The 26,689-nt window shown below is 41.2% G+C and overlaps 1 pseudogene; it reads left to right on the top strand.

Moving 5' to 3' along the window:
* Positions 1-275: 275 nt before the first annotated feature.
* Positions 276-13,702, top strand: LOC102182291 (annotated as a pseudogene).
* Positions 13,703-26,689: the final 12,987 nt, after the last annotated feature.

The raw sequence follows: 26,689 nt of genomic DNA, 5'->3' as shown, positions 1-26,689 counted from the left end.
ATGCTATTCTGGCAGGATGCGGATTCTCAGGACATGGAGAGAGAGAGACCTAACCAGCCTAAGTACTAGGAAGTAGCTAAGATATTAGGCAAATAATCATCCATTCATTCACTTATTCACAGATATTTACTGAGTACCTCTATATATGTGTGCTAGGCATTTTCCTAGGTAGTGGAGATAAAAGCTATGAACAAGACAGCTAATGTTCCAGCTATCCCAGAGCTCATATTCTAGTGGGGAGATAATCAACTAAGTGATAGACAAATATCTAAATCATGTCAGGTAGTGATAAGAATTATGAAAATAATGAAAGCGGGATCAGGGCACAGGAAGCTGTGGAGGTAGGCTGTGGGGAAAGGGCAAGTGTGTGCTACTTTCGAAAAAGAACTCAGGAAAAGCCTTTCTGATGAGGTGACATTTGAGCAGAGGCCTGGATGTGTCAGGGAAGGAGTCAGGTAGTAATCTGGAAGACAAGCCCAGGCAGAGAAAATAGTGAGAAAAGCCCGCTCCTTAGAGCTGTGCTGAGTTGGGAGATGTGGGCTATCTTCAGAGGGAGAGGAGATCTGGGGCAGGGCAGTGGTCTTCAGCAGAGGCGATCCCCAAAGTGGGCTGACAGTTGAAGGCCGCCTCCTGGCTGCATTCCCAGCAGCCCAGGGAATAAGTGTTTCATTCCTTAAGGGCTTCCCAGGTGGCACAGTGGTAAAGAATCCATTTGCAAAGCAGGAGATGCAGGAGACGTGGGTTCAATCCCTGGGTCAGGAAGATCTCCTGGAGGAGGAAATGGCAACCCACTACAGTATTCTTGCCTGGAGAATCCCATGGATGGAGGAGCCTGGCAGGGCTACAAATCCCAGTCCATGAGATCGCAAAGAGTCAGACACGACTAGCACACACGTGCACACACACACACACGCCATCTGGATGGCACATCCCAGCTTATATCACCCTGTTTGTGCTTCAGTTCCTTGTCCTACCGTTTGGCTTAACTCTTGGAAAAATGGATCTTTATCACCAAAGAATATATGCTAAACATTTTGCACATTTCATCGAAGTTGCTGTGCAAAAGCACCAAGGTTGAAATGTTACTTCAGATATAAGTAGCTCCAAAGACAATGAAAATATTGGAATGCTGATTCCCAAATAACACAGAGGGAAAGAGTGAAAGCCAAAATCTGCCAGTTCTCTGGAAAGGAGTACTTGGCATATGGATGATTTAAAAATGCGGCACCATGGATCCTTTTGCAACTTGATAACACATCAGCACTGCCCACATGCTCTAGAAACCATGTGAATAAAGAAGGCTGTCATTAGAGCTGGAAATTACTTTGTGATTTTAGCAATGGTTTGCTCCTAGGCCAGGTTCCGATTTCCCAGTTTCTGAATTCTAACCAGTAATTGCTGTTATACTGTGTTGGGGTGATGGCTGCTGGAGATTGTGGCAAGAAGATAGAATTCAATTCTCCCCCTTTGAAAGTATCTTAATTATGATTTGAGCAGCATAGGAGCCTTCAACCTGATAAACTGAGCAGCCATCTCCATAGCAGAGAAATAAGCTACTGTTTGACCCAGAGAGTGAGCTTTTGGCTGTTGTTTGTTGACCTGAGCCAAGGGAAACGAGATGACAGATTGGACAAGCAGCACATCATGCAATTTATGCCCTTCACGGACTGTCAAACATTAATTTAATTTAATTTTAATCATTGCCATCTGGTGCTTATATAGAGCATCAGGCCCAGATAGATATTTCCTTATCTTAAACTGGGGAATAGTGCTGTGTCTTGGCCTGAAGCCATGTCCAGGCACCCCAAGGAGGGAGGCAGGAGGAATGTGGGAGGGGAGCTTTGTACCGATGCCAGACAGCCAATCATGCCCAGCCCCCAAAGCTGTAAATGGGACCTGTTGTTGGTGCTGGTTCCATCGCGGGTTGGTGGCCTCTTCTTCTGCCCCCCCCCCAGTCATAGAGATATAAAATGCTGAATCATGTCTTTGAATACCTGTGAGAGAGTAACAGACAGGAAGGCCAGGGGTCTCCAAACGGAGGAAATAGGCTGCAAGTGTCAGACATTTTTATCTCTCTTAAGCCAGCAGGAGGAAACAAACTAGTGATTTTTTTTCCTTCTCTATACAAATTTAAAAGGAGGTTTCTCTTAAAATACTGTGTTGCCATAATGACACCTGGTTTCGCCTGAAGTTAACTATTCTCAAACCTTGAGTTAACCAATGCATTTTTCTTATGGCAATGTTTGTCTTAAGCTCTGTTAATGTACTATGCATTTACCCCAAACTCTGTATTTAAGTCGGTTCAGCCTAATGGCTCAGAACCTACTTGACAAACCAGCGTGTTATACTCAGATATTGTTCCCCTAATCTTTGTAAACAAAACTATTTGTATGGTAATCTGTCCTTCTACAAGATTCAAGTTAATCATTTTATGGCCCAGGATGAATCATTTGGTGCCAAGATTATCCCAAAATGCATCTTATGGGTGAGGGGCCTGGTGCCATTCTGAGTTTTAAGACATTCCTTTCTTTCATTAACAGACTGCTAGGATGGACAAGGAGGCCTGGCGTGCTGCAATTCACGGGGTCACAAAGAGTCGGACATGACTGAGCAACTGAACTGAACTGAACTGAACTGAGTGACTATATAACATCCAGCTGAAGACTAGCAGGGGTCTACTCTTTCTGCCTCCTTCTGATGCCTATGTCAGAAGCTTTCTCTATCTCCTTTACACTTTAATAAAACTTTATTACACAAAAGCTCTGAGCAATCAAGCCTCGTCTCTGGCCCCAGATTGAATTCTTCTCCTCTGGAGGCCAAGAATCCTGGCCATCTTTTCACTCAGCAACAACCTTTCATCTGGACATTGGCAAAAGGGACTGGCCGGGGATGGTGTCTAGGTGAACTGGGACATCTGACTGTGGCTCAAACTTCTTGAGCAGCCAATGGGACCGATAGTCACATTTAATCTGTTCATGAAGTAATGACTAAGCATTGACAATGGGGATAAACACTGGGATCAAGTGACTTTTGAGTTTTCATCACCTGTGAGAATTTGTGACTCTTTGTGTCAATCACAGTGCCAGGCCCAACAGGAAATAAGGAAGAAGTATAAGGCAGCAACCCTGCCCTACAAGTCACCTCAGTCCCAGAGGGGATTCTCTTTTCTTCTCAGTCCCTAGACTGAACCGCAGGTTACAGGTGGCTAGTAAGGGGTAAAAGGACTGCCAGTGAAGTTCCAAGGGAGTAGGAGAAGTGACATGGAAAGAGACATCCTTCATTTTCCTTGAATTTTAATTGCTCAAATGCAACGTACAATAGCTTGATACTTACAAGGCAAGAGGGTGCCATTCATCAAGCCAGCTCTGGCTTCAGGAGACAGTGAGTCCTGTTCATTGCTTTGTGGACCAAGAGCACATAACCTACTTGAAAGAGGGGGGACAAATTTTCCTTTTTCCTTTGAAAATAGAAACATGTCTTTAATTCCTGAGTTTTTGGAAGTAATTTTTTTTAATTTTTACAAAATTTTATTCAAGCATAATTGATTTACAATGTTGCATAGATTTTTTATGTACAACAAAGTGACTCAGTTATGTTTATGTTCTTTTTCATATTCTTTTCCGTTATGTTTTGTCACAGAATATTGAATATAGTTCCCTGCGCTATACAGTATGACCTTGTTGTTTTTCATCTTGTATAGAGTAGTTTGCCTCTGCTAATCCCAAACTCCCAATCCTTCCCTCGCTCACCCCTCCTTCCCCTTGCCAACCACAAGTCTGTCCTCTCTCTATCTGTGAGTCTGTTTTTTGTTTCATAGATATATTAATTTGTTTACATTTTAGATTCCATGTATAAGTGAAATTATATGGTGTTTGTCTTTCTCTTTCTGACTTACTTCACTTAGTATAATAATCTCTAGGTCCATCCATGTCGCTGCAAATGGCATGATGTTACTCTTTTGATGGCTGAGTAATATTCCATTGTTCGTGCTTATACCACATCTTCTTTATCTATTCATCTGTCAATGGACATTTAGATTGTTTCCAGCTCTTGGCTATTGTAAATAGTGCTGCAATGAACATAGGGGTGCATTTATCTTTTTGAATTAGGATTTTGTCTGGGTATATGCCCAGGAGTGGGGTTGCTGGATCATATGGCAACTCTATTTTTAGTTTTTTGAGGAACCTCCATACTGTTTTTCAGAGTACTGCACCAATTTACATTTCCACCAACAGTATAAGAAGGTTCCATTTTCTCCATACCCTCTCCAGAGCTGGTTATTTGTAGACCTTTAAAAATAATGCTTTTAACTGAAGTGTGGTTGATTTACAGTGTTGTGTCAATTTCTGCTGTATAGCAAAGTAACTCAGTTATACACATATATGCATTTTTTATATTTTTTTTTCCATTATGGTTTATCATGGGATACTCGATATAGTTCCCTGTGCTATGGATTAGGACCTTGTTTATCCATTTCAAATATAATAGTTTACATCTACCAATCCCAAACTCTCAGTCTACCCTCTCCCACTCCCCCCACCAGCAACCACAAGTCTCTGCTCTATGTCTTTGAGTCTCCTTCTGTTTTTGTAGACAGGTTCATTTGTGCCATATTTCAGATTCCACCTATAAATGATTTCATATGGTATTTGTCTTTCTCTTTCTGACTTATTTCACTTAGTATAATAATCTCTAGTTGCATCCACGTTGCTGCAAATGGCATTATTTCATCCTTTTTATGACTGAGTAGTAATGGCACCCCACTCCAGTGCTCTTGCCTGGAAAATCCCATGGACAGAGGAGCCTGGTAGGCTGCAGTCCATGGGGTCGCTAGGAGTCGGACACGACTCAGTGACTTCCCTTTCACTTTTCACTTTCATGCATTGGAGAAGGAAATGGCAGCCCACTCCAGTGTTCTTGCCTGGAGAACCCCAGGGACGGGGGAGCCTGGTGGGCTGTCATCTATGGGGCCGCACAGAGTCAGACACGACTGAAGCGACTTAGCAGCAGCAGCAGCAGCAGCAGCAGTATTCCACTGTATATATACACTACATCTTCTTTATCCATTCCTCTGTTGATGGACATGTAGGTTGTCTCCATGTTTTGGCTATTGTGAACAGTGCTCCTATGAATATTCTGGTGCATGTGTCTTTTTGAATTCTAGTTTTGTCTGGTATATTCCCAGAAGTGGGATCGCTGGATCCAGGAGGTAATTCTAGCTTTAGTTTTTTAAAGAACCTCCATAGTGGCTGTACCAACTTACATTCCCACCAACAGTATAAGAGGGTTCCCTTTTCTCCACAGCCTCTCCAAGCATTTGTTATTTGTAGACTTTCAAATGATGGGCATTCTGACTGGTGTGAGGTGGTACCTCAGTGTAGTTCTGATTTGTATTTCTCTAATAATTAGCAATGTTGAACATCTTTTCATTTCAGCAGTAATTTTAAATACATGCTCATTGCCAAAATAATTTGGATAATATAGGAAGGTAGAAAGTAACAAATTGGTCACAGGCAGATACAGACCACCATTAACATTTTGGTATATGTCTTTGCATCTACACACACATGCACACATGCACACACTCACAAATGAGATCATGTTACAGATAATGAAAACCAACACCTCTTGCTGGGTAATTCTCTTTGCCAGCCAGATGGTAGCATGACCAGAAGGAACATCCAGGGGCTTCAAGCAGGAAAAGGGAAAGTGGCATTTCAAAAGCTGCCACTTCAGATTTCAAGGCTGGATGTTCTTTCCAGCACAAGCTCTGTCAGTCCAACCCAACTCTTGGCAACCACCAAGGGCCGGCTTGCCAGCACTTCTGAAATAGGAGGCCACCTCTATTCAGAATGTGAATCTTGTTTCTTTCTATGAAACATTACGTTTTTCCCCTTGAAAATGAACAGAAAGCACTTCTCATCATGGAAGGCTAAGGGGCAAGTGCAGGCTAGAAGAAACATTTGCAAGAGTTAAAATGGAGCATGGTAAGGAAAGAAAACATCATTTTATGCCTTCCTTTCTTGACTACACAGATTTTCTTTATTACGGTATGGTTGATTTACAATGTACATTAGTTTTGGGTGTACAGCAAAGTGAGTCAGTTATACATACATCCACTCTTTTTAAAATTTTTTTCCCATATAGGCAGACTTTTTTCTTTTGGTTAAAAGAGAATACTATTCCATACAGATCCCATTTTGATGCACATGGATCAAAATTAAAAGGATATGTGTTGTCCCAGGTGAGGAGGTAGTTGAAACTGTCTCCTTGGGGGAACTCGACTCCCTTCTGGAGAGTGACTAGAGAACACAGGCCCACAGAGTCAGACTGTAAGAGCAGTGGTAAAGGAAGCCAGCCAGGCCTGTTTTGATGGAGAAGGGGAATCTTATATCAGCGGGAAGGTGGGCTGGACTTACTTTCTATTCTTCTGGAAGCTAGAACCAGAATGAAGGGATCAAGCCTATTGTGAGGCAGGCAGCTGACATAGGAGACTAGAGAGGATGGAGAAGGGAAAGCAGTGAAGGCAGCTCATGTTAATTTAGCACCTACTGTATGTTAGAAGTTATGCTCAATTCCTTGTATTATCCCATTTAATCTTTACAGTATCCTTGAGATAATATTCTTAAGGATAATATGACTAGTGGTATTTTATAGTTAAAGAGAGTAAGATTCAGAGAGGTTAAGTAATACTTCTGCCCTGGTAGCTCAGAGGTTAAAGCATCTGCCTGAAATGTGGGAGACTTGGGTTTGATCCCTGGGCCCGGAAGATCCCCTGGAGAAGGAAATGACAACCCACTCCAGTACTCTTGCCTGGAGAATCCCATGGACGGAGGGGCCTGGTAGGCTCCAGTCCACGGGGTCGCAAAGAGTCGGACACAACTGAGCGACTTCACTCACTCACAAAGTGAGTCAGGTTCAAACTCCCACCTGTTTGGTTCTCAAGCAGCTCTGTTTTTCCACATCATACTCTGAAAATGGAATGCGTATCCCTTATGAGCTAGTGTGGTCCTGGTAACCTGGGTGGATTTAAGCAAAGACTAGGTGATCATTTGTCAGAGACATTCTTAAGAGGAGATCCGTGTATTGGTACAGAACTGGAACACACAATTTCTAAGAATCTTTCCAGTTGCCTCTCCTAATGAGGCCTCTCGAACTAAATATATCATGACTGCTTATCTTCTAGGACATCTACTATAGTCATGATTAGAATTACTTTTTTGACTAGGGCATCTTCCTCAGAGAAAGCCACTTAAGATATATCCCCGTGAGTGTTTGCTTGGAAGACTAACTCTAGCATGTATTGTTGGCATTCTACCCAATGCTCAGCACTCACCATTCCCATGCATGCCATGGGATTCTGCAACAAGCACCAAACTCTCCCCCTGAGGGGGCTTTCTTTTGGTTCTTGAAAGGTAGGCTGAAAGTGTGAGAAACTTAGCATGCTTGGGAGCAGTCTACAGCTAATAACAGATGAGATTTGCAAGATAAATATTTTGGCTTCCTTGTCCTTGTTTGAAACACCTCTGAGGTATGCCTCCTTGAGTCTCCTAGAGTTCCCCAGGAGGCCTGAGTCCTAGTTTCCCATAGGAGTAACTTGCTCTTTAACATGCTCTATTGATTTTATTCCCTTTCTTTGTCTCATTTACCCTCTCACTTACTGGTGCTTTCAGGGACCATCACTCAAGCCAGTTATACTCAAATCCTTATCTCCTGGTCTGCTTTTGTGGGAATCCAAACCAAGATACCAACATTATTTACCCATTAGCATGGGCTTTCACAACTTCAGCACTACTGACATTTGGGGCTAGAAAATTCTTTGTTAGGGGGAGAAGCAGTGCTTTCTGTGCACTGTGGCATGTTCAGCAGCATCTCTGGCCCACTAGATGCCAGTAGTACCCTCCCCCTAGTTATGACAACCACAAATGTCACCAGGCATCGCCAAATGTCATCTAGGAGACAAACTCAGATCCACTTGAGAACCCCTGCTTGTCTGAAGTGTCCATGGGAAGCACAGAGAGCAAAGGCCTTACGAGGCAGACCTGTTAGGGTAGGCTGTTGCCAAGCTTCTCAGTGAGCTCTAGAGTTTAATAGATGGCACAAGTGGGATGAAGAGGAGGCTTGTATGTGTGCGTGTATTTGGGGAGAGAAAAATGATGAACCCAGTCCTTCTGGGCCTGGTGGCAGGTGTCCCTTGTCCAAAGTAGAGGAACAGCTCAGAACTAAGTTGTACTTCTTTACAATTCCTTTTTTAAAAATGACAAGCACACAAAGACAGTTTTGCTGTTTGTGTACCATCTGTTTTCAGGTGACTTCAGTTTGGATGACAGGTCCTTAAGCAGTCATTTCACAGCCTCTCAGTGTCTGGATTGCTCGTGCTGTTTTAAGTAGTTTTGTGCAGCTATTTAAAAAATCAATATGCAGTTCCAATATGGGGAATGATGTCCATGAGAGTAGAGGGTTCAATAAAAGATGCAAATGCTTTCTTAGTTGGAGCTTTGGGTCTGATTTGGCCGGATATATAAACATGCAAATGAGACCCCTGAAGAGTGTTACAGATTTTCAGATCTGGGCTTGCCTGGTGGCTCAGTGGTAAAGAATCTGTGTGCAATACAGGAGACACAAGTTCAATCCCTGTGTTGCAAAGATCCCCTGGAGAAGGAAATGGCGATCCAGTATTCTTGTCAGGAAAATCCCATGGACAGAGGAGCCTGGCGGGCTATAGTCTGTGAGGTTGCAAAAGAGTTAGACATGACTTAGCAATTAAACACCAAACAACGAAAAGGAGATTGAAGGATAGGCGCCCAAAGCCCTGTATTCCCTGTAAATAGAAGTAGCAAAAAGGTATATATTTGGGTTAAAAACTATGATGAAGTCTTCATTTTATCCACTGGATTCCTGGCTAAAGGTACTAATTGGGATTTCTCATTTCTGCTGTACTCCAATATCTTCCAAGGTCAAGTGGGGAAACAATTTGGTGGTGGATACTGTCTGATCCCTGCCCAAATCCTCAGATGTGCTCCGCACCTAGCCCGGTGTGCTTTTCTCTTAATGACTAGCACCCGTGACCTTCTTCACTGTTCCTTTGGGCTACTGAAGTTGCCTAACCTGTACACAGACCCTGGAATCTATATCCACCTAGAGATACCCATAGCCAATAGATGGGAGTATAAAAGTCCAGTTCCCTTGCCTCATGTTGAAATAAACTTTAGGTATAATTTATGCTCCAAAGCTACACTGTGGAATGATTCTGAAGCTGAGCACTGCCTAAAATTGTAACTTTGCTTCTTGGATTCCTTTCTCTTTCCTGCTTCACCACTGTCTTTTGGTCTCTCTGGGAGCACTTTCCCAATAAATCTCTTGGATAGTAATTCTCATCTCAAGGTCTGCATCTGGAGAATCTGACCCAAGACATAAACATTCCACAGTCTACATTTGAGTGGTAGAAGGTGAATTCTACCATTTGCATGGGACGTTCTGTAGCCTTATCCTCTCCTGTTGAAGAAGGAATTCATAGGGCCTGGACTCCATCTTAGGCCTGTTCATGCTGATCATGCTCAGCCACCTTTCCAGTAGACTCTGAACTCTGTGTTTAGTGCCTATGAAAACAACAACAGAAGGATAAGACCCCCTCCAGACAGGGGAACCTTGAAGATCGTATCTAGGTTACTCATCGCCTAAGAGAAAACACACACTAATCACCCCTTCCTCCAGACAGGCCGTAAGTTTTTTCTATATCTATTGGAGTGTAACCTCGGATTTATTGATTATTGGCTGATTGTTTGACTGTTTGAGCACATGAGCACATAGCACGTGAATGATGGGGTTATTGGGATTGTATTTTCCTTGTTTTATGTAAGTCTCAAGGAATTTGGAGTGGTGGGTTCGGACACATACACATGGGGTATAAAAGATTTTCACAAATGCTGGTGGGGGTCCTTGGCTAAGAGGAGACTCTGCCTTGGGCCCGCCGGTGTAATAAACTGCACTCCACTATCTGCATTGTCCTTCTGAGTGAGTTTGTTTCCTGGAACGCATGGCTACAACACTGTAAAGTAGGCATTCCTTAAATGTTTCTTGCTGTAGTGACCATCTTGAGTTGGAGAGCTGAGAACAGAAATAGACCTCTACCATCTATGCACTGCTCCCCTCCTTCCACAGCTGGCAGGGCCACAAAGGACCTCAGGAGGTGTTGCTGAATCTCACTTAGCCCAGGGAAGTCAGAGAACCTGGCTTTGCTCATGCTTTAAATGAATTTGATCTTGACACCCAAAGCTGTGCCTCTATGCTTTCATAATTGAAAGGACATCGCCACAGAAAGACAAGTGATTCAGCAGAACAGGTCTGTAGTGAGGAAAGTGTGTTGTGTGTTAGTTGCTCAGTTGTGCCCGATTCTTTGCAACCCCATGGACTGCAGTCCATTGGGCTCCTCTGTCCATGGGGTTTTCCAGGCAAGGACACTGGAGTAGTTTGCTATTTCCTGATCCAGGGATCAAACCCAGGTCTCCTTCACTGCAGGCAGATTCTTTACCAACTGAGCTACCAGAGGAAGATAGTGAGGAAACGTGGATCAAAAACATATTGGGATATGCTTTTGATACAATAGGGCTTGACAGGGCCTCTATAATCTTATTACAAAATCTGATTGATGACACAGCACTATTTTGGGGGGTGCTTTCTACTTGTTTGGTCGTTTTTTTTTTTTTCTCATCTATTATGTCATTGATCCCTTGAGGTATGCTTGTGAAATGTTAACACTGACATTTTATAGGCGAGAAAACTGAGGCCCACCCAGAGAGGTTATGCTACCTGCCTAGGGTTACACTTGTAACAAGTGGCAAAGCTGGGATTGGAGCCCACATTACTCTGATTCTGACAACTATGTGCTTAACCATCCACCAGAGTAGTTTCCACACTGGCTCTCCTCTCTCTGAAGTGATGAGGGGAAGATTTATAAACATTTGCACAAGGCGGAAAATGATCCCATCTGAGAAGGTTTATATAGACATTTTTCTTTTCCAAGTAAATGTATGGGAAACTGAAATATATTAAATGAGCCTGACATCCTGCAATATATAAAGTATGTTATATGGTGAGGTTTTCTCCAGGCTTTGCATTTTCTTGTTACAAGGTCAATACAATGATGAATGGTTTATGCACACGGTAGGAAATGATCATTTTCTTTGCAGTTATTTGGAAGGTATGGCATCTAGTATAATTTCTCTTCTATTTGGGGATGTGCTAGGATTGTTCTTGGATTTGAATTTCTGTTTTTCCCCCTCCTCTCCACCCCCAGCCTCTTTTTGGCCGGAGAACCAAGGCCAGAAAGGCTGCAGAACTATTCCTGTTTTACCCAGTAAATTCCCTCCAGGTTTGAAAAATGTGCTCTTCTTGAATTCTAACTGTTTTTGCAAATTTCAAATGCAATATGAGACCACATTGGGATGACAGCATTTCATGAAAAAGAGTGGACGATATATCCTCTATTTAGATACAGAATATGTATTCATATTTTAGCTTAAGCAGTAAAAGGAGACTGCAGATATCTTTTTGAAATTTTAAGATGTCAGTTTTCAACAACAGAGACAGTAAAATTGGAAAGTAGCTGCAAAACAGTGGATTTTTATTTTCATTTAGACCTAGATTCAAAGTTTAGAGCAAAATTCACTTCTCTGGGGTTCAAATATTGTTTACCTTGAATAGAATATGCCTTCCTGTTTGACAGAAAACACATGAAAGCATTCTAATTGTGCAACAGCCCCAGGCAGGTGGTATTTCGGAAAATAAAATGCTAGGCATGGAATCACAAAGCTGGAAAAATCCTTATGAAAACATCTAGTTTTGCCCTTATCGTCTGAGAATGACTAACTCATCCTGTAAGGGATTTTTTTTTCTATTTTGGTAGAATTTATATGTCTACATTTTCATCTTTAATGCCCATTTACATGACGTGTTTCAGTTAATGGTTGAATATCTGGGTAATCACAGGAAGCCACCAGAACCTACGAAAACTGAGGCAAAGTTACAGGGCTCAGAATAGCCTGGAGTTAAAACACCCCTCCAGATCCCCCCCCCACCATTCTATGCAAAACAAAGAACTCTCTCACCCAAAGGAAAAAAAAAAAGGACATTAAGGTTGATTACACCCAGCTCCCAGCTGGTCCAGCCTCTGGCCGATCTCCAGTATTCTTTGCCCCAGCCCCCTAAGAGATAACTACTTCGAACAACCTTGGAGAAGAACAGGCCCCCTTAAGAGTAGATTCCCACATATATGCCTATATATACTTATCTTCTTGGGTTAGGGCAGCAGCTCGCTAATCTGACTGCTGCCCCTTCTCGCCTCATTAAAGGTGATCTGTTCCTTACCCTATAAAACCCTTGGCACATAATCAGTATTTAGAACTTTTAGTAGAAGGAATAAAAGGATCAACAAATGAAGAAAATGAAGGCTGAATAGTAGAAAATTTATGATGGGATTCTTACTGTTCTGATTAATTCGTACTGTGTCTTGCAAACGCTACCATTTCACATTCCATAGTGTGGATTTTGCCCTTTTCAATCACTAAGTTGACTATGTAATGTATATTCCAAACAAGGACCCTTTTGAGTGTGAAAGGGGGAATGCTATTTTTTAATTAAATAATTAATTAATTTAGGGGGCACTATGAATATCAGGACGGCAAGACTGCTCTGGGCAAAGTCACCCTCTCCATCAGGGATCAGGAGCAGGGGGGAAATCTATTCAAACAGGCTCTAAAATAAGCAACAAACGAGTGTTAAGTCACAAATGAAGATTGGAAGAGGTTCACTATCAATTCTTTTGAGGTTGTTACCTTGGACGTTCTTCTCTCATCTTGGAATTATGGAAAGAAATGGGTCAAAATGATAAAGACTCCTTTCCAATAACTAGGAAAGATAGATCATCTTCCCAAAATCTAGAGTGAGAGACAATGTACCTGGACGCCTCCTAGATCAGTCTCTTGCTCGTTTGGATGGAACAATCTGCATGCTCCCATCCGGGTCTTGCCTCCCCCTCCTCCTGCCTCCCACCACCCTCTAGCCCCACCCCTTCAACCACAACTTCCGGCACAATCTTCTGGACTTATCCCCCACTTCTGAGACCAGCCTCGCAGCACAGTTTGTGAAGTCCTCCTGCCTGCTAACCGAGAGCACCCAGATCCAACAGGGTTCTCCTGAGATGGAAGCAGCGGCCAGCCGCCTGATCAGACTGCACCTAGAGGTCTCATCCACCTACCCCTCCGGGAGCGTTTACTTTGAAGGCAGTGGAACGGCTATGAATGGTGTGGGCCGCTTCTTCAGGGTGTTGGCTAAGGAGAAGCAGGAGGGCGCCCAGCTTCTCTTGAAGATGCGAAAGTCCTGGGGTGATGGCGCCCTGGTTCAGAGTGGACAGATGCTGTCCCCAGAGAAGTGGAATACCAGCGTGGACGCCATGGAGGACGCCGTGGCCCTGGAGAAGAGCCTGAACCAGGCGCTTTTGGATCTGCATTCCCTGGGTCGTGCGAGGGCTGATGTCCAGCTCTGCGAGTTCCTGGAGCGCCGCTTCCTGGAGGAGGAGATGATGCTCCTCGAGAAGATGGGTGACCACCTGGCCAACCTGCGCAAGATAACCAGCCTTGAGGCTGGGCTGCAGGCCGGGGTGGCCGAGTATCTCTTCGAAAAGCTCTCCTTCCAGTGCGACTAGGAGCCTCCGAAGCCCACCTGCGTCGGCGGGACCCCTCTGCCTCCCCTGGCCTCGAGATCTCCGCTCCAGCCCTTCCTCCAGCCGGGACGCAACCTGAGACAAGGCACCAAATGGCAACAGAAAAGGTTCTTTTTGCAGAGGCGGGGAAATAGATTGTAAGAAAAGTATTTGAATAGCGTGTATAATTTGTAGTCTGCTTAATTCTCTAGATTATCTAAAGAAATGGTTCCTAACTTGTGTGTATCACCTGGGTACATTGAGTATCTGATAAAAACCTGTGTTTTTCTCTGTCAAGAAGATTCAGAAATTGTTGAAACCGCTATTCTGAATATGTTGCAGAGAATTTTAGGGGTTTCAGGACTTCTCTGGAGTCACTCTGGGTACTGGCTTCAACTCTCTTGTTCTAAAATGTATCTGGCTTCACCGAGCAGAGAATGGAGTACCTGGACCGTATTATATTGTGTTCCCTTCTCAACCCCCAGACTCGTGATAAAATCGTTTTTCCTGATTTTCAAGTTGCTGTGATGCCATCTGCCTGTGTCGAAGAGGGAGCCCTGTGAAATTCATCTTTGTGTCTCCCATTAGGTTGTTACTGAGAACACTGATTATTACATCATACACTGACCTCTTCATGAAGCCTCTTAAGAGAAATTTCTTTCTGGTCTTAATAGTAGGAATAACAGTGCTTTGCTTGGGTAATTGGTTTGTTTTTGTTTTATGGACACTAAATGATGTAACTAATTAAGTTTCCTTTTCTGACTGCCTGCTAAAAAGGTTAGACCGAAATTTGTGGTCCATCCAGAGCAAACGAATAGGATTGTATAAGCAGTTTGCATAGTTTCATTTCTGATTCTTACGTTATAATCACTTAGTGTACTTTATGGTTTCTTTCAAGCCACCTTAAACCCTTTTGGAACAAGGTTATGTATAAACAGGTAAATAAACTTTAAAATGCAGATTTTAAAATGACTCTGTGTTTGTTTTTAGTGAAAAGAGAAGATAACTTTAAGGAAGCACTAAGAGAGCCAAAATGTTTAGAATGGAGATGGGTCAGATGGAGGTTACATTCCAGAAGCCAAGAGAAGGAGAAACAGTAAAATGTAGCATTCTTTTAAAAATGTGTTTCATTTTTCTGATGAGTTGTTTTCTACTAAACCATTATGTTTGTGTCCCGCAAATAGCAATCTAATAATTGTGTATTATTTTCCTTGCACTTTGAAATGCTGGAGTTATAACTTTTTCTCAAACCACAGAAGTGGAAAAAAAATCAGTTCTTTTCCTACAGTAACTTTCCTTCCCAGAGCAGGAAGACCAAAGGCATATTATCATTTCTTTTATCTTAGAAGGGTCAGAGGCATAGGAAGAATATTTTACAGAGATTGGGACAGCTATTTTGCTCAGTTAAGGAGAAAACCTTATCTTCCTATTTTTGTGCAAAATCTTTTGATAAAAAAGAATGTACTGGAAAAGTCATTCCTACAGAAAAGAGTTTTGCCCATTTGCTGATGATTAGTTAGTTGTAAGAGGCATAAGGAAGCAGCTAATAATTTTCAACTTTGGATTAAAACTCGGATCTCCATACTTAAAGTATATACTTAAAATTATTTTAAAATTAGCACTCATATAACCACTGAATGAGAAACATCGTTCTCATTTATAAATCTGAATCATTTCTCACTCATAAATCTGAATGAGAAAAAAACACATAATAACTATTAGACTGATTGAAAAACTGTATTTGGTAGATTATTTGGGAATAAAGATATAAAATTTTGTTTCCAAATAATGGCATATTTGTCACACCTTTACTTATATGGGTGTCTTTTAACATCAAGAATGGGGCGATAGGAGAAAGCTTTATTAGAGTCTCCCAAATAGGCTGAATTATTCTTTGACAAACAATTACTGAAAAACAAGTGGCTGGTCAGACAACAATGATTCAAAGACATATGGATGAAATATTAGTGTAGCTTTTAAAAATAACTTTAAGCTTCTTAGAAAATACATTTATAGAAAATGAGGATTTGATGACATTAAACTTATGGAGATTAACTTGGAAACAAATCCCATAGTGATTTTCTCTGTTGCTAACCGCTGTACGTATATGTGAGTGTGTGTGTGTTAGTGCACTTGCACAGAATTATAACAACTGATTCCTTTAGGCTATGGCTAAATTCCTTATACCAGCCTTCAAGGCTTGGTCTACCATGTCTAATCTATTTTTTAAATGTAATTTTCCATTACTTCCCTATTATTGGAAGTTTGGGGAGTCCCAGTTGCTTTCTTTTTGTCCAAGTTCAAATTAATTAGGACACAGGAAGCCAGATGGAAATCAAGATGGCTTTATTGGTGGTAAAACCAAATTGGAGTTGTGTTAGGGCTTCCTATTGCCACATCCTGAATTAAACTCAAACCACCCAGTTCTGGGAACAGAAGCGGAAACAGAAAAGAAACCAGGCTGGACTGGCTGGAGGCAGGCTCAGCCTTTTCTGCTAACTCCATGGAGACTGGAATCTAGGACAGTACTGGTGGCCCAAGGGAAGTGGGGAGGACTTGGTAGGCCCCATTGCTTTGTTATTACGATGACCTGTACTATGGCTAGTATGCACCAAAAAAACACCAGGCTCTCAAAGTTCTCCACCTTCATTCTAATAACCCCCTGTTAGAAACTGAAGTGGAAGTTTCCTCTCTTTTTATAGAGTGTGAGGCTGAGGAATCCTGCAAATGACTGCAGGAGCTCTCTGCCATAGCTGAAGCTCTCAGTTTGCCATCCCAACGCCAGCAATTTTCATGTGGTTCCCTTCGCCTGGAAAGCTCCTCATACTCATCTTCACTGAATCAAACTCAGTCTGTTTTTCAGCCTAGTTCCAGTCTGCCTCCTGTGAAATTTCCCTGACCAACCCAAACCAGTCATCTGACATGAATTCCGCTCCTTCTCTTAGTTGTCTCTTGATTGTATCCACTAGACTATGGGCAAGTTGGAGTGTGAAAGGCAGAAAGCATAATGGTTGAGCAATGGGCTCTGGACCAGACTACCTGTATTCAGATCCTGCCTCTAACTCATCTTGGTCTAGTCTGTTCACCTTTGTTGGTCCCATCTTCTCCTCTGAAAATCTGGACATGATCAAAATAAAGATGATACTATCCAACTCAAATCTTTTTTTGGGGGGGGGGGTTGTGGCTCAGATGGTAAAGCATCTGCCTACAGTGCGAGAGACCTGGGTTCAATCCCTAGGTCGGGAAGATCTCCTAGAGAAGGAAATGGCAACCCACTCCAGTATTCTTGCCTGGAATATCCCATGGACAGAGGAACCTGGTAGGCTACAGTCCATGGGGTCCCAAAAGAGTCGGACAGGACTGAGTGACTTCACTTTCTAAATGAGATAAGCCATGTAAGATCCCTAAGGCCCAGCACATACTAAACACACAGTCATTGTTAGCTGTTTCCATCACCTGATTGTCTATCCCAGTAGAGCTTAGTAAAGAGCTATGATAGTAACATCTCAAAATAAGCTTGCTCCTAAGTTTTAGGCAATTTAGATACCTTTCAATTCTAGAATCCTCCTTAATGATCATTGAAAAGAGTGGAAGTCACTCAGTTGTGTCTGACTCTGTGACTCCATGGATTATAGCCCGTCTGGCTCCTCTGCCCATGGGATTCTCCAGGCAAGACTACTGCAGTGGCTTGCCATTGCCTTCACCAGGGTGTCTTCCTGACCCAGGGATTGAACCCAGGTCTCCTGCATTACCGGCAGATTCTTTACCATTTAAGCCGCCAGGGAAGCCCTTAATGATCACTTCTCCCTCTACACAGGCCCTATGTATAGAAGTGAAATGTAGAAATTTGCTTATTTCTTAGATGTGACATTCAGTACACAGGAGGGGGAAAAGAGAAAATGAAGAAGGACCGCTCTCTTTAGCCAAAGGAATGGAGCCACCTTAATTAGGACCCGGGATTATTTGTTTTAATTACCATTACTGCTAAAAGGAGGCCTAACAGCATCTTAACCTCTCTCTCAGGAAGGACAAGCCACACAAAGGGTTCATTTCAGAAACTAATTAGCTGCCAGCTGCTACTCTCTACATAGTTCCCAATTCTTGGGAGTCTTCTCTGCCCACTCTTCCCACCCACACATTCTCCTCCTTATACTTTCTGGTAGCCTAGGATGTGTCAGCTTGAGGGAGCAGGCGCTGAATAGGCACAGTCAAAAGTCCAGGCATCACTGAAGCCTTGAACTTCTTTTCTGTTGGGAGAGCCAACAGTACTTTTGGAGTACTATGTAGCTGACTCTCTCCAGAAAGATGTACAGTCTTAGAGGATTAGGTTTAAAATGCTACTTATTTAGAAAAGTACCACATTTTTACTACATTTATGTCATGTTATTTATCTCTATAAGCAATTTATCCACCTTCATGGATAATTTATTCTTCATGATAATAATGAAGCTGGTACTAATTCATGAAGGTGGGAGAGGACACACATTAGGAAAGAGTTTTGTATTAATATAAGGTTTCAGCTGAATATAAACACCCCAGGAAGCAGACATCCTCTTCAGATTTTAGCAATTCTGATGGCTAAATTAGGGATCATAAGAGAAAGCAGAGAAAAGCCTGGATTTCATTGGGAGACCTCAAAGGGCCCTCACCTGCATGAGGTGTGTTAGGTCAAAGTGTGGGAGATGTGGGTAGAGGCAGCCATTCTAGGATTTAAAATCAAGTACATATTCCTGCTAAAAATTCATACCCTGAATCTAATAATGAGAAAACATCAGATGGATCCAAATTGAATGGCATTCTACAAAATATCAGGGACTTCCCTGGTGGCTCAGACGGTAAAGTGTCTACCTACAATGCAGGAGACCCAGGTTCAGTCCCTGGGTTGGGAAGATCCTCTGGAGAAGGAAATGGCAACCCACTCTAGTACTCATGCCTGGAAAATCCCATGGACAGAGAGAAGAGCCTGGTAGGCTACAGTCCATGGGGTCAAAAAGAGTCTGACATGACTGAGCAACTTCAGTTTCACTTTCTACAAAATATCTAGCCTATAATTCTCAAAAGTGTGAAGGTAAAGAAATTAGGAGTTTGGGATTAACAGGTACACATAAAACAGATACCAACTGTATAGCACAGGGAACTATATTCAATATCTATAATAATAAAGATTTTGAAAAAGAATATATAAATGAATATATATATATATATTTTACTTTGCTGTACACCTGAAACAAACACAACATTATAAATCAACTATACGTCAATAAAAAAAAGAAAAAAGCAGAGAAACACTAAGGAGTTATGCCAGGTTAAAGAAGACTAAAAAACAAGACAACTAAATGATCTTAGATTGGACCTGTGTAGGTGGAAAAATCTATAAAGGACATTGAGACAATTTCTAAAGTTTAAATATGGATGATAGATTAGATAATAGTATTGTATCAATGTTCAATTTCCTGATTTGGATAATTTCATGATATGTAGGAGAATGTCCTTGGTTTTAGAAAACATATACCAGAGTACTTAAGGGTATGTGTTGTGTTTATTCACTAAATAGTGTCCGACTCTTTCGTGATCCCATGGACCCGCCAGGCTTCTCTGTCCAAGGGATTGCCCAGGCAAGAATACTGAGTGGGTAGCCTTTCCTTCTCCAGGGGATCTTCCCCACCCAAAGACTGAACTTGTGTCTCCTGCATTGCAGGCAGATTCTTTGCCTCTGAGCCACTGGGAAGCCCATTTAGGGGTATAGCTGAGCACAGTTTCTCTAACTTACTAAAAAATGGTTAGGAAAACCAGCTGGTGAATCTGAAAGAAGGGTAAACTATTGATGCAACGTTCCTGTAAGTTTGAATTTATATCTTAAATGAGAAATTTTCCCACAAAGTCAATCCAGATTGGTTAGACCTGTAACTACTGCATTTAGCATAGTACCTAAGTTATACCAGAGAAGGGCATGGCAACCCACTCCAGTATTCTTGCCTGGAGAATTCCATGAACAGAGGAGCCTGGTAGGCTACAGTCCATGGGGTCACAAAGAGTTGGACATGACTGAGTGACTTTCAACTAAGTTATACTAAGTGTTCAGAAATAATTTATTTGATGAATATTATAATGTCTTTCAATGGCCCTGTGGACTTAGATTTCTAGTCACAGGACTTCATAACCAATTTAACTACCAGAAAACTCCAAATTCTTTTTTCCTTCTTGAACATAAATTCTACACTTTCAGGTTTCTTATCTAGCTTTCATCCCCCAAAAGGATGTCAATAATTTTTTTTTTTAAAGAGAGTAGCCAGAACATGGAGGCAAGGAAAAGGAAATCCTATTACTTGATCACTACACAAGTGATATTGCTGCTGGATTAAGTATTTTAATTTTTCAGACTCTATGGTTGATATCTTCAAAGAATAATCTGTAATACTTGCTTTTCTGGTGAAAAAATTCTCTCAGCCATAATATGCCTTTAATACTATGCAGAGCTTCAGAATTTAAAATTCCTGTCAACCTGCAAAGGTCATAGAGCAGGATTTTCACTTTCATTCCATTCTTTTCAGCTCTCACTCCATACCTGTGAACATTATCAGCACATATACATACTATAACCTTTCTTTTGGGCTCATCATCTCAAAAAATACATTCTCTGATGTTCAAAACTTACCTGATGTTCGCAACTAGACCTCAGTATTATTACAAGCTGGTCAGACTTTCACAGCCGGGCCATCTTGTTCTGTTGGACCTAAACAATCTCACAGAATACCAAACTCAAATAAAGTTACTCTGAGACCATGATAAAATGAAGCCAAACAAGGGCAGTTCACAATTTTTTCTAAGCACAGACAAAATCAAAGTCACTGTGCCTTTCACAGACTATCCAATCATAGGATTGTCCCTGCTATCTGACAGCATCTAATCTAGAGCAAATCTCTGCCTGTTGGTCCCTCCCCCAAATCATCTATCCAAAGCCCCAATCCTAAAATAGTTTCTTCCTACATTCCCTCACTGAGACACCCCATAGTCCTCATGATGTGTATTCTTTGTCTGCAGTGAGTAAAATTCTAACATGTTTTAGCTACAGGTATGTTCTAGGTTGTCTTTGACTGAAAGGCAAGGGCATGCTATTCTGGGGAATATTCTCCATTCAATGTAAAAATACTTGATAGTTTTATTAGAAATGCCCGGAATAGGTATGTTCAGCCCCTTGTTTCATCTAATCAGGAAGTATTGATTGGTCATGTTCATTTATTCATTCAAAAAATACCCTATACCAGGCACTGAGCGAAGTGCTAACAGATGAAGAAATATTTATGACACATTTTGCTTTCTCAATAAGCGCACACTCTGGTAGGCAAGACTAACACAGAAAAACATACACTTCAGTACAGTAGGTAAATTATGTGGTGAAAGTAAGAGCCAGGTAGTAGCTTGCACAGCAGGGCAGGATTACTCTTCTTGGATGGGACGTGAAACATTTTTATGAAAGAAAAATTACTTAGCCATTCTCAAAAGTTGATCAGTATTGACCAGTTGGACAAAGAGAATAGAGGTATTCTAGACATTCTAAATCAAATGACTAGAGTGCTTGGAATGAGAGAGTGGACTGCAAAGAGAATTCTGGAAAGTGAGTCTCAGGAAGGCCCAGTTCATGGTGGGCTTAGTGGATTTAATCTCCCAGTAGCAAGGAGATCACCACAATTTATGGAGAAAACAATACAAAAACTATAAGCTATGACCCATGCATTCAACAAGTTTACATTCCTGTTGGTGTAATGAAACTCACCCATGAGACAACCAGAGAGTAACACACACACAATATAGAATTATAGCACGTACATCCTCTTCCTCCCCCCTGGAAGTTGCTTATTAATAGTTCCCATTCAAGTCTTTGCCAGAGGGCTCTCTGGCCAGGGAAGCATGCTCAGTCTACATGTGGGAGAGTTCAGAAGTGCTGAGTGTTAACTTTTGCCACTTCCCTTGCAGTGACCTTTAACTGATAAGGAATGGAAATCAGTCTATAAACATCTTAGTGTTGTCAGCTCTTAGTACGCCAATTCTGAAACATATTTTACACAATGTCTCAGAAAGTGCCCAGTGAGATTGAGCCCTGGTTTCTCACAACAGTAACTCTTTCATTTATACATATTTTATCCATTTTCCTTCCTTCCTAGGATCCTTCTGAGGATCCGGCTTTTTTTCAGAACCCCAAACTAAGATAAAGATGAAGTACTAAATGATGTGTTACAGTCTCTATTGGCCCTTGGGACTGCCAGAGGAACCCATTCTGTCCTCCCTGTATCCTCCAAACAGTGTGGCTTACCCTTCTGTCCCCACAACCTTGCTCCGTATGTCACTCATTACTTTGCCCCTAGATACCTAGCAATCTATCTTCATAGCGTTGATGCTCCCCAGGAAATTCAGTCTGTAAAGCTCCCACTCCCATGCAAAGCTGCTTTTATTCTGGTATCTGCTAGGGAGGTGATTTGCTGCCTTTCAACTTTCAGATAAAGCCATCACATTTTGGGGGCACTGAGATCATTGCCAGTCACTGTAGCTTCCTAAATATTCATAAGGATAACAGCTGGAGCTTAGTAAACACATTTTTCCAGAGAGCGGTCATTTGGAATTCTCTGAGTAATGACAGCCTTAGTACTGGGATCAGCTATATATGTATTCATCTAAACATCAAGGTCATGGAGCCACCGAGACTCAAGAAGAACATTTGAGCCTATTTCTCTGAAGCAAATATTAATGAGCCGGATGTCTATTCTTGAGTCAGCTCACATTCCAATTATTATTAACTGCTTGCATCAGTAAACTTGAATTTAGCATGACACCTGTTGCAAAGAGGATCACTTTTCTTTATTCCTGTAACAACAATTTAAATCTCTAGGAGCATTCAGTCTTTGACATTGAATCTATTTCTATAACAGCATTGACTGGAAAATCTTTTTGACATGATGGGATAGAGAACTAAAACAAACAAAAAAAAACTGGAATGTGACACATTTTCAAATGAATATCCAAAAGCTGGTGAGAATATGGAAGTATGTATTAAAATGAAATTTAATAAATTAGTAGGTTATAAAATCAGTGTATACATATAAAAGTCAATAATTGGGATGGTGGTTAAGTGGATATACACATTTATTAAAAAGTACATGTTGCTGCATGTAAATTATACCTTCATAGTATTGATTAAAATTAATAAACTTTATATATAGAAGCAATAGCAAGTTGGAAAATATAATGGAAGACCCCACTTAAAATAACAAATAATAAAACAAAATAAGTAAAATATAATACCTAGTAGGAAACTTATTTTTAAAAACTCCAAAACCTATATGAGAGAAACTATAACACACTTCTGAGATACACAAAAATATACATGAATGGATAAAAAGATACCATATTCTGTTTAGGAAAATGTATTATTAGTAAGATGTCAATTCACCTTAATTTCTTAGTTTGCATTCTAACTGAATATTGAATAATATCAAAGAATTATTATTATTATTATTGGATGTGATAATGGTATTGCAATTATATTAAAAAGAATTAGTATCTTTTACTGATATATTTTGAAATATTTATGAATAAAATAATATGGTTATCTGGGTTTAGCTTCATAAAACTCCAGTGGTGGAAAGAGGGGAGAAGTGGTTGAAGATATAGATGAAATAAGATGACCATGTGTTGATAAATGTTGAACTGGGTGATGGTGTAAGGAGATTCATGATACTACCTCCTCTCCTTACTTTCCTAGATGTTTCTAAATTTTCATGTCAAATAGTTAGATAAAGAAAGTGTAAAATAGCCTGTTTTTAAATAAATTAAATTGTATTTACAGATATCACTATAATTTTTTATTTTTCCTCCTTATAATAGTTGATCAGACAAACTGTACCTCAAAAATACGATCAGTATTTCCCAAAACCAAAAGGAAAGGAAACAAAAGGGAAAGAAAGGGAAGAAAAGGAAGGAAGGAGTAAAAAGGGAAGGAAAGGAAGGATGAGGACGAGGAGGGAGGGAGAGAGGGAAGGAAAAACATTTATATGATAAGTCAGGTTGGAATATATTTCAGATTTTTCTTACTCTTATAGATTCACAGCGTACATTAGCCAGTGATCTTAACCAAGTGAATATCTGAACTATCCAGAGAGTGATATTTTTTCTCTTATTCCCTAGATCTGGGTGGGGCCCAGCCATCTGTAATTTCTAAAAGTTCCCCAGGTGATTCTAATGTACTTTTTGAGTGTGAGTCACTGTGAACATATCAAATGCCTAGAAAATGTCTTCAGTCAAGAAACTTACCTTTATATTTCCAAAACATGTGACTAAGGAATTCTTTTATTATATAACACTTATTAAGATCTCCCAGAACCAGGGGTCTGTAGTAGGCAGCAGAACACAAGCTCAGGCTTCCTTGAATGCTATCTAAACATCAGGAGCTTGAATTAGATTACCTCCAAGGTAATCTTTTGGTTGTAAGATTTGCAAACTGTAGGACGAGATCGCTAGGGGTAAAAATAACTAACTGTACATTTGTTGTTGTTGTTTAGTCGGTAAGTCATGTCCGACTCTTTGAGACCCCATGGACTGTAGCCTGCTAGGCTCCTCTGTCCATGGAATTCTCCAGGCAAGAATACTGGAGTGAGTAGCCATTGCCTTCTCCAGAGGATCGTCCTGATCCAGGGATCAAACTCATGTCTCCTGTGTTGGCGGGCGGATTATTTACCACTGAGCCACCAGGGAAGCCCAACTCGTACCTTTATATTCAGCCAAATGATTCCCCCAATCAATAATATACTGATAAATTTAAATGTACTTCTAGTCCATATTTTTGAAAGCTTTGTGTCTTCCAAAACTTCTCCCCTATTTCATCCCCCACCTTTTAGCTTAAATCTGAGTAAGATTAGGAAAGTCTTTCCAATGTCTTTTTCACTTTTTAGTGGAAGAAATAGAATTTATGGCACTACCTTGAAAAATAAGCTCTGCCAATAGGATATTTATAGCTTTCAAAAAGAAAAGTTTAAGAAAATAGCTTTTTATTGACCCTCCAATTAAAAAGCAAACATCAATGGGAGCAGAGCCCTTTGGGAATTAATCGTTGTTGCTAGGGTGACCAAACATTCTGGTTTGCCAGGGACTGAGCAGTTTCCCTGGACACAGGACTTTCAGTGCTAAAACGAGAACAATCTCAGACAACTCAGGACAGTTGCTGCCAACTGCTGTTTGAAAAGGATGGAGAAGGTGTGCACTTTTCCCCGCAGTTCGTTACGCAATCGCTTTTGTCTTCTGGACTTTTTCTACTCCTACCATCAGAGTGGATTCCTATGGTTCAGTGTCATTCATTCCATTACTACCTTTTCTTGCTGTAGGAGTTAAAAGGCTGCATGGTTTTCAATTTTACTTCTATCCTCTCTGAGTTTTAATCTGTCATCCCATGGCAACAAGAGGCATAGAGAGCTGGAGAAATCATGCTTGGCTGATGTCCATTTACATGACAACTGTGCTACGTGTGGGCGGGGAGACAGGGCCGGGAGAGGCACACACTGAAGAACATGATGTTGACTGGGAGGCGCCTGACATAACTTTACTCATCATTGTGCAATAAGCCAGCTGGTACCCAGTTTGCATTGTCCCTTACTGATTGGCTGATTGATTGATTGAAATAAGCACAAAACCAAAAGTTTATTTTAGATGCAATAAAAAGAAAAATCCTTACCCAAGCCTCACTCCTAATTTATTCGTTGTTTACTTGGTTCTAAGGGCACCCAGTAGTGATCACACTGGAAAGTTAATGCTTTTCTAGTGGTTTATGGCCACCATCCTAGCTAAGTTTATTGGATTGTAAAATCACCAGAGATGATAGATTACTGGTTAGAATTTTTATTGGTAAGTCACTGAGCCAGAAGTAGCAAGCGTTACACAGAATAACAAGTATGCCTCTGCTTTACAGGTAGCAATTTGTTGTTGTTGTTTTGGTTTAATTCTGGCTGGGTTTGGGGTTTTTTTTTTTTTAATGTGCTGTGTGCTCAGTCGTGTCCAATGCTTTGTGACCCTATGGACTGTAGCCCGCCAGGCTCCTCTGTCCGTGGGATTCTCCAGGCAAGAATACTGGAGTGGGTTGCCATTTCCTTCTCCAGGGGATCTTCCCGACCTAGGGATTGAACCCAGGTCTCCTGGGTCTCCTGCATTACAGGCAGATTCTTTACCGCTGAGCCATCAGGGAAGCCCCCAAATATCACATTTATTATCTCCCAGTTTCTGTGAGTCAGGAATTCAGGCACAGTTTAACTGATTCCTCTGGCTTAGGATCTCGCATAGGCTGCAGTCAAGATGTGGAAGGATTCACTTCCAAGCTCACCCATGTGATTGTTGGCAGGATTCAGTTTCTTGCGAGTGTTTGGACTGAGGGCCTCAATTGTTTGCTGGCTCTTGACTGGAAGCCACTAACTAGGAATCCCTTGTCACATCAATCTCACCAACATGGCAGCTAGCTTCATCAAAACAATCTGACAAGAAGGAATTCAAAATCTTGGAACTACCATGGAAGCCTCATCCCATCACCATATTCTGTTTGTTAGAGGTGAATCACTAGGTTCAGTTCACGCTCTAGGAGAGCAGATGGGTGTGAATACTAAGAAACAGTGATTGTGGAGTGGGGGAGGGGGAGCATCTTAGAGTAGATGCTTCCATTTAGCATAGCAAAGCAAAACTGGTTGACTGAAATGCCTCTGAAGCCTTGGTTGGATTCCTGGCATTGCAATATAGTAGCTATATGGTCTTGAAAAAGTTATTTAAACTCTCTAAGCCTCAGTTTCCCCATCTGTTAATTCAGAATAATAACAGTACTTAGCTCTCAGGGTGGCTTTGAGGGTTAAATTCGAATGAAATGACCTAGGTATACCTACGGCTGATTCATGTTGATGTTCGGCAGAAACCAACACAGTACTGTAAAGCAATTATCCTTCAATTGAAAAAAAAAATAAATTT

This window comes from Capra hircus (genome assembly GCF_001704415.2).
Source record: "Capra hircus breed San Clemente chromosome X unlocalized genomic scaffold, ASM170441v1, whole genome shotgun sequence".
Taxonomy (NCBI): domain Eukaryota; kingdom Metazoa; phylum Chordata; class Mammalia; order Artiodactyla; family Bovidae; genus Capra; species Capra hircus.
Note: the sequence above shows the minus strand (reverse complement) of the source record. Positions and strands in the feature narration are given on the sequence as shown.